Source organism: Prunus avium, chromosome 8 (assembly GCF_965620075.1).
Source record: "Prunus avium chromosome 8, drPruAviu1.hap1.1, whole genome shotgun sequence".
In the NCBI taxonomy this organism is placed as follows: domain Eukaryota; kingdom Viridiplantae; phylum Streptophyta; class Magnoliopsida; order Rosales; family Rosaceae; genus Prunus; species Prunus avium.
This window is the reverse complement of record NC_142291.1, coordinates 28,189,966-28,199,828: the sequence shown is the minus strand read 5'-3', so window position 1 is coordinate 28,199,828 and position 9,863 is coordinate 28,189,966.

Below are 9,863 nucleotides of genomic sequence, written 5' to 3'. Positions count from 1 at the left end.
CTAACTCAAGCAAATAAGTTCCCAAGTTCAATTAGATTAATGGATTGATTCTAGCTAAAGTATGATTAAGCCATGGTGTGTGGTCATAACCTTGTGTTCCTAATTCCCTAATTTGATCATTTGTTGTCTAACCTAAAATTAAGCATTAGGAACCCATTAAGCATAGAAGAACAATTTAAACAACCAAGCATGTATCTAATCCCTGTTGTCGAATGTCTGCTAGAACGATGCCAAATTAATTAATTAATGAATTATTATTTTTTACAATAAAAATTTACAAGGAAAAAAATTAATAATAAATAAAATTCAATTTTTTATTTAAGTCATGCAACATTTATCACAATCTCATCAAATGTGTTCGGAAAGTGACTAAACAAGATTCAAAACAAGAAAGAAATTAATTTTTTTTTTTTATTTATTTAAATTTTAAGAAAAACCAAGTTTACTTGCTAAACTCCAATACCCCCAAACCTAGAAATGAGCATTGTCCTCAATGTTTAAAAATTAGCCACAAACAATGTCATAACAACAAATGAAAGGTATTAAAGCAAATAAAAAAAATCACAAAATCACAAAAGAAAACAAAAACAAAAAAATTATAAAATAAAAATTACAACACAAACAAACAAACAAACAAAAAATAAAACAGTAAACCCTAATCACACAATTCTGAAACCCAAAAAAAATCTGAAGCCCAAAGCCCACAATTTCGAAACACAAACCACGGTAAATTTAACCCACTTTGAAACCCAAACTAAAGTGAAACCCGACCCACAATTTGTTTTCATTTCCGGCTTTTGATTATTATTTAGTTTTGTAAAAACAAACTATCGAACCGTGACAGCAACACAAAGAGCAGGATTTTAACATGGGTCATGATGTCTCGGTTCAGTGTAAGGGACCAACAGACAGGGCGAGACACGTGTCGACGCATAGAGGCGCCGCAGACTCCACAAGCAAAAATTACGGGCTCATGGAAAGGCGCGAAGACTTTACTGAACGCGTTCGTTCAGAAAAGACACATCGTGATAAATGAGTTGGGTATGGTTGGAAGGCGAGAAGGTTGTGGGACTCAAGGAATGCTGGAGATTCAGAAAATGCTCAGATGCTGTAATGGCTAGGGTTTGTCAAAGACTAAGTCTATAAGAAAGGGTGAAAAAAAACGCAAACTCAGAAACACACAAAAGAGAAAAGAAAGAAAGAAGTAAAGAGAGTGAGAAATCAAATGGCCTCTAACTACCCATTTTCGTTGGATCTCAACCTAGCTCCACCGACTCAGACACGAGGCCAAGCAGCGGCACCAGTATGGATGCCCTACTTTGCTTCCGCACGGGGGCCTGTGACAGTAACTGACTCAATACTCCTGGACAACGATGTTGCCATTGGAGTGGGCAGAAATCTGGTGACTCCTAAAGATATACGTGTTCTGGGGACAAGGGATGACAACCGGGTCGTGAGCGATGCCCTGGCACTGAGCGTGCAGAGTACAGCAACAGTCGCAAGTTTGGGTCATCGCCTACTTGCGAAGTCCCATGAGGTAGAGGTGCTGAAAGGTCAGTTGGCGGCGGAGCGAAGTATGGTTGAGGAGTGTCAGACTGCTATAAAAAGCTTGAAAAGGGAGAGGTCAAGGATAGTGGAGGTGAATCGACACCAGCTAGAAGTATTGCGGGACGAAAATAGAAACCTATCAAAGATGGTAGAGTTGTACTCTCGCGACATGCGAAAACAGCTGGAAGACCTAGACAGACCGGGTAAACGCAAACAAGCAGATCGCGAGAGTAGTTACGCTCAAGCTAAGATTGCGATCTTTGGGAGCTCAAGTGATGAGCCCCAAGAAGCTGTGCGTGAAGCCCCGGAAGAGGACAGCCAGAAGGCCAAACTCAAAGCTCCAATGGTCGAGACACCAAGCACCGAGAAGAAATGATTTCCTACTGCATTATTGTTGTTTTTATTTTATTTTGTTGTTTTTGTATTTTCGTTATTTTGTTTTGAAAATAAAATAGTAAAGTTGCAGAAGAAAAAAAAAAAGAAAACGGAAATGAAAGCACACTTCCCAAACTTAAATCAAATAAAGACGACAAACGGAAAAGAAAGCACAGTTCCCTAACTAAAATAAAATAAAGATGACAGCCGAAAGGAAAAAGCAAAAACACAAAGCTCTAGAAAATGAAAGTAACGGGCAAAAACATAAAACACCAGAAAACACGGAAAAAAGAAAAGTAAAGTGAAAGTAAAGGTGCTCCCCCTTGAAGCGATTAGGTCGAGCATGCCCGGGAAATCCGAAATGGTGTTGGCTTTCTCTCATCAGCGTATGTCTATTTAAACCACACCTCTGCAAGCGGATGATACCCAGCATTTCTTCCTGCAAACTCAAGGAAAAACATCAAAAAATTCAGAAGCAAAACAAATGGCATCCTCATGCACTCACCTTGATGATCTCAACCTTGAGCTCTCACTTGCACCACCGAATGCCCAGACAAGGGCTCCTCCAAACACTGTCTTTCCAAACTCTACATATCATCACGGTACGGCCTCAAACTTTGCTGAGATAATACCGAACTTTTCTGAGGCAATGCCGAACAGAGCAGCGCTGCTGGGAGGCATGATTGGTAACAAGCTCACACCGACAGATCATCTGCATGTGGCACAGAGGTCTGACAAGGCAGCGGTGGAGGAGTCCCATAATTTAACTGTACTCCATGCGGTCTCGGCTACCAATTTGGGCATGCGATTGCTGGCGAGAACACGGGAGTGTGCCGCAATGAGCGAGGAAATAGCTTCCTTGAAGGCTATGGTGGCAGACTTGCAGAAGCGGCTCTATTGTGCCAATCAGCACGTGGAAGCACTGCAGAGAAAAAATGAGGACCATGTTGAGCTGCTGCAGATTCTGCAAGTAAGAGAAAACAGAGGCATGCCATGAAGATGAAGATGAAGATGAAGAAGTTGTTTTTATTTTTAATTGTTTTTATTTTTGTTTTGTTTTGTTTTCTTTTTGTTTTTTTTTTTGTTTTTTGTTTTTATGCAATGTTTGAAATAAAAATAAAAAATTGTTTTAACACTCAGAAATAAACTAACTAACCATACCACGTAAATAAATAAATAAACTAACATAACAAAACAAAAACAAAAACAGAAACAAAACAAAAACAAAGACTCAACAGAAAAGAAAACAAAGAAAATAAAGAAAACTTAATTTAAAAAACACACAATATACAAGCAACTCACGGATGACCAGTTAAGGGCCTCAGAAAACACAGCCAGGGGATCCGGGAAGGTTGGAGGGGTCACAATGGTCCCGCTTAAAACCCAAACTTCTTAGACACCGAAGGTGTCGCCTAAAGAACTCCTAGACACTGTATTAACGGAAGTGCTCACTGGGGTTACCATAAGTCAGCTCATATGAAAAATATTTTTTTTTTTTTTAAAATTAATTAATTAATTTTTTATTATAAAATTTTTAAGATAAGAAACAAAAACAAATTAAGATAAAATGAAACAACAAACCATAAACGAAAATGAACTAAGTATTGTAAACAAATTCAAACAAACAACATAAATTGTTGTACTAAAAGAAACAAACCAAGAAACCAAAGAAAAAAAAAAACAAAACAAAACAAAACAAACAGCACTTTCTATCACCCGTTTATCACCATTTGGACAGATTCGTTTCTATGTTTTTCAGCTTCGACCTCTGTTCAGTTTTTAGGCTATAACTTTCCAACCGTAAGTCCAAATTTTACGTTCTTTATATGGTTGGATTCAGCATAGAAAAACAAAGAACTCAAAGTGGACCAAAAGGCAAAGACAACTACGAAAATAAACAGAATTCAAAGAAGAGAAAGGATTGAAATGCTCCCCCTTGAAGCGATTAGGTCGAATGTGATGCACTTGGAGGTCGCGACTTCTCCCATTGCTCCACACTTCCTATCTTTGAAGTTGCCATCTCTCTCCATTTTTATTAAGCTATCATAAATTGCTAAAACAAACACACAAACTTGAAATGGAATTAAAAGGATTAGGAAATAAAAACTAAAATGAAAAGGAAAATCAACACACATCCAATTCCATGCTTCAAAGCAACAAGCACCAATGGGTTGTGTAAGCTGGGACTTAAACCCAGTTCTCTTGCTTGTTGGGCAATTGTCCTTTTCTGTTGGACTACAAACACAACTTGTCCATTAACGTCATTAACTTTAAAACTTGAAATTGTCTAGAAAAACATGAAAATGAAAAATAAAAATAAAACAAGTAGGGAAAAGAAATAGAACCAAACTATGTTGCCAATCCCCGGCAACGGCGCCAAAAACTTGTTGCGTAGATACAGCTGCACCAAAATGGATTCAGTTGCATCCTCAACTTGTGATACTCGCAAGTGCACGAGCCGTTCGGTAGTATAGCGTATGTAAGTGCGAGGTCGATCCCACGAGGATTGGTGATTGAATGATTCAATTCATTTTTCCTACACAAAACAGAAATGAAAAAGAAAGGAAATAAATCAAACAAGGAAGAAAGAAATAACTAACTCAAGCAGATAAGTTCCCAAGTTCAATTAGATTAATGGATTGATTCTAGCTAAAGTATGATTAAGCCATGGTGTTTGGTCATAACCTTGTGTTCCTAATTCCCTAATTTGATCATTTGTTGTCTAACCTAAAATTAAGCATTAGGAACCCATTAAGCATAGAAGAACAATTTAAACAACCAAGCATGTATCTAATCCCTGTTGTCGAATGTCCATACATACTCTTCCTATTCATAGTTCAATTCGAATTAAAGCATGGTGTCTACTCTTAATTCAAACCAAGATAGCTAACATGCAAGCCTAAATGGTGATCAATCATTCAAACTAGCATATTAACTTATAAGCATAATGAATAAGAACAAAAACCATAATTGAAACTTGGAAACTAATCAAACTTGAGACTAAAGAAAAGAATTTACATAATGAAAAGTAAAGTGGAACTAAGAAAAACTTAAGGAAAATTTCAACACAAAAGATTTCATTACAACAATTGAAAACTAGAAAGAGAAACTAAGAGAATTTGAGGGAGAGAAGAGAATGGAGCTCTAGAGAAGTGTTTGAGAGCTCCCCCCCTTGGGGTGTGTTTACAATCTTGGGAAACCTCACTATATATAGGCCTAAGGAAGCTGAAAATTTGAATTAAGTATGGCTAATGCATACAACACTTGTTTATAAAATCTGAAATGGTTGATGCACTTCACTAATGCATACAACACTTCCATTATAAAATCTGAAATGGTTGATGCACTTCACTAATAAATCCCACCAGCAGCCCTAGCTCATCTTCATGTCACCATGACCAAGCTTCCAACTAGAAATAATAGCTCATCCTGAGGTCAGCATGACCAGCAACTTCAAGGGCTTACGAATTGGGCTTCCCTTAAGCAAATTAATACTTTAAGCACTCAAACTTGAAGTTCAGAATGTCTTCTTTCCAACCATATATCATTTGGGCCAATCCAAGGTCGGAGGAGGAAGTTAAGGCCAAAACAAAATGCTAACTCATTTTGCGCGCTGATAAAATCCATCCTGAGCATGGCTCTGTGTTTGCTAGGTAACAGACTCCACAATTATCCAATGGGGCTGAATTTTGGATATGTTATAGTACACACGCATTGGAACAACTTTCATGAAGAATGCGGCCTCATCCGAGCTGTGTAGGTTGCTGAAACAAATCTTGTAATGTGACCTACGGAACTGGACTGGCAGGGGGCTGTAGCCAAAATTGAGTTTGTCTTTAAGCTCTTCTTCCCTTTATCCAAATCAGGCTTTAACATGCATGGATTACATCATTTCATATCCAAAGCCATCATTGTTACCTAAAGCTGAAAGATAAACACAAAAAGGATTAAAAGCACAAGTTTAACTCAAAAACATAACCAAATCATAAGCTAGAAGGGTACAAAATGATATACAATTATGAACCGATCAATGTCCATACATACTCTTCCTATTTATAGTTCAATTCGAATTAAAGCATGGTGTATACTCTTAATTCAAACCAAGATAGCTAACATGCAAGCCTAAATGGTGATCAATCATTCAAACTAGCATATTAACTTATAAGCATAATGAATAAGAACAAAAATCATAATTGAAACTTGGAAACTAATCAAACTTGAAACTAAATAAAAGAATTTACATAACAATGAAAATTAAGTAGAACTTGGAAAAACTTAAGGAGAATTTCAGCACAAAGATCTCATTATAACAATTGAAAACTAGAAAGTGAAACTAAGAGAATTTGAGGGAGAGAAGGGAAGGGAGCTCTAGAGAAGTGTTTGAGAGCTCCCCCCCTTGGGGTGTGTTTACAAGCTTAGAGACCTTCCCTATTTATAGGCCTAGGGGAAGTGAAAATCTGAATTCAATATGGCTAATGCATACAACACTTGTTTTATAAAATCTGAAATGGTTGATGCACTTGTATTAGAAAATCTAAATTGGGTGATGCACTTGTATTAGAAAATCTTGAATTGGTTGATGCACTTCACCAATAGATCCCACCAGCAGCCCTAGCTCATCTTCATGTCACCATGACCAAGCTTCCAACCAGAAATGATAGCTCATACCTAGCTCACCATGACCAAGCATCCAACCAGCACATGCTGAGGTCAGCATGACCAGTAACTTCAAGGGCTTACAACTTGGGCTTCTCTTAATCAAATTAGGACTTTAAGCACTCGAAATTGAAGTTCAGAATGTCTTATTTCCAGCCATATGTTATTTGGGCCAATCCAAGGTCGGAGGAAGAAGTTAAGGCCGAAACAAATTGCTAACTCATTTTCCGCGCTGATAAGATCCATCCTGAGCATGGTTCTGTGTTTGCTAGGTAACGGACTCCAGATTTATCCAAGGGGCTGAATTTTGGATATGTTATAGTACACACCAATTGGAACAACTTTCATGAAGAATGTGGCCTCATTCGAGCTATGTAGGTTGTTGAAACAAAGCTTGCAATATGACCTACGGAACTGGACTGGCAGGGGGCTGTAGCCAAAATGAGTTTGTCTTTAAGCTCTTCATCCATTCATCCAAATTAGGCCTTAACATGCTTGAATTGCATGAATTATGCTCTCTAAAGCCATCATTATTACCTAAAGCTCAATGAACTGAAAGATAAACACAAAAAGGATTAAAAGCACAATTTTAACTCAAAAACATAACCAAATCATAAGCTAGAAGGGTACAAAATGATATACAATTATGAACCGATCACCTTTGGTCCAGGAATAAGCAAAGACATCATAAAAAAAAGGGTCTTTCATACATTTCCACGAGGGAAGATTGTATGGAACAAGAAAAACCAGCCACATGCTATAATTTGTACTCATGTTCCCAAATGGGTTGAATTCATCACTCAATAACTCCAGTCTAACATTGCGCGAATCCAATGCAAATGATTCGTGCTCTTGATCAAAGTCTTTCCATGCTTCAGAATCAGCTGGATGTCTCAACACCCCATCATCAATTCTTCTATCCTTATGCCACCTCATATCTAGAGCAGTTTTTTGGGATATAAAAAGCCTTTGCAACCTCGGAATTAAAGGCAAGTGTCTTAAGATTTTTTGGGGAACCTTTTTCTTCTTGTCATTACCTATAACATACCTAGGGGTATGACATTTTGGACACTCTTGTTCATCTTCATATTCCTCCCAAAAAAGCACACAATTATTTTCACATACATGAATCTTAGACCCAACTCTCGAATAATTTTTTTTGTGTCATGATAAGATCTTGGTATCATGTTACCATCAGGAAATGCCTCTTTTAATAGCTGAAGCAAAGCTGTAAAAAATTTATTGGTGCATCGGTTAATTATCTTCAAGTGCAGCAACTTCACCATGAAAGACAACTTGGAGAAATTCCTACAACCAGGATACAATTCTTGCTCTGCATCACTCACCAATTTTGTAAAACTATTTGCTTCTTCATTAGGAACATGATCTTGTGATTCCCCATCATCCCCAAACCTATTTTCTTGCAAGTCATGTAGCATTTCAAATACCTCATCACCTTCCTCTTCACTTTCCTCTTCCTCTAAATCATCATCACTATCTTTTTCTCCATGAAATATCCATTAAGTGTAGTCTATAATCATTCCATTTGTGTATAAAAGGTCCTCAACTTGATGTGGAGATTTATAAAGTAGGTTGTTGCATCTATTACATGGACATAACATTTCAGTGATCCCTGGTTTCATGTGCCCAATTGCAAAATTAATGAACTCTTTCACCCCATGAATATACTGTGTTTTTCCCCTAGTTTGCATATGAATCCAACTCTTATCCATCTCTAATCAAACCCAAAAAAGAAAGAAAAAAAGAAAGTAGTGGTGATTAGTCTAAATCTGGGTTTTATGGTCTTACATGTACATGTATGAAACTAGCCTAAAGCAAACAAAATTGGTTAGACAATAATGTGCATTACCCCTTTTTTTTTAAAACAATACAGGTCATGCTTACCAAAGAAGCAGAGCATGTTTTGAATGCTCTGTATCTCTGGTTTTGTATTTTGGATCATTAATTGGTAAGACATATTAAAAGCATACTACGTACAAGTAGCTTATTTAAATTCTACAAACCCCAATAGCATTTCAGATTACAATCAAGTAGAACACAACGCAATAGGAATAAGAGTAAAGAAAAAGTAAGAATGAAGATGAAAACCAATTAGGAATCAAACAGCCAGAGATCGAATATTTCTTACCAGAGAAGCTGATGGTCTCAAAAATTGATTTCAGAATAGGATCTCACTAGCCTCAAGGTCGTTTCTTAAAATCGAAACTTCAGCAACACAAATTAGGAAGTTAGGACATCAAGCTTTTTGGAATCACACCTCAGAATCGAAATTTAAAGAGAAATCAAAACTAAAATATGTGAAAAATATCATAACTATATAGTAGCCCCTGAAATTGGTTTAGACATACACGAAAAGTCCATAGCACATTGTTCATTAAAGTGAAGGCTAATAAAGAAACATAACTGGCACTTGGATATAAAAAGGCAACAACACTACAACACAGACCTAAGAATAACATGCTTTACTAGTTTAGGATAGCAGTAGATGTGTGAAACTGTGAGGGATGCAATCGACCCGTAAAGCATGCACCTAAATCAATAGCTCAGAAATAAGAAATAATACTTCTTGTATGTTTAATTACTTGTCAAGTAGGACCCAGTTGGCTTCATTGTATCTTGCTTCAATGGATTGTGAAATTCAACACAATATATAACAGTCTAATCAGGACATGCATTGTTTATATCAGAACATGTCCACTGCAAATTGAAATTCACAAGCAGCAGTAGATAAATAAAAAAAAGAAGAAGGCAATAATCAGTACTAAAATCAAAATTGAACCTAAAATCAAGCTCTGCCTGAGTACCAAAAGAAAACCTAGCTAATTTAAGGACACAAAGTTTTGCTTAAAGCCTTTGTTTATCAAATCAAAGCTAGAGAACTAGGGAATTAGGGAATAGAGAATCAGACTCAGAGTCACAATCGTACTCAAATCAAACTCAAGTGAAATCAAAACTAACACTGAAAGCAAAGAGAAATAGAAAGCTCACATGATATTGGGAAAAAACTTAGAAATCAAAACGACAGAGACGAAGAGGATGACGCTCGTCGAAGAAGACGGTATCGCTCTCTCTGGTTTCGCTGGTCTCGCTATGAGCTCGCTCATCGAAGAAGACGATATCACTGGTCTCACTGGTCTTGCTCTGAGCTCGCTCGTCTTTTTTTTTTCCTTTTAGATGCTTTCGCTCTTCTCGCACACACGTGTTTTGAAGACAAAAATTAAAGTTTAAAAAAAGTTAATTGGTCATTGATGTATTAAATAACA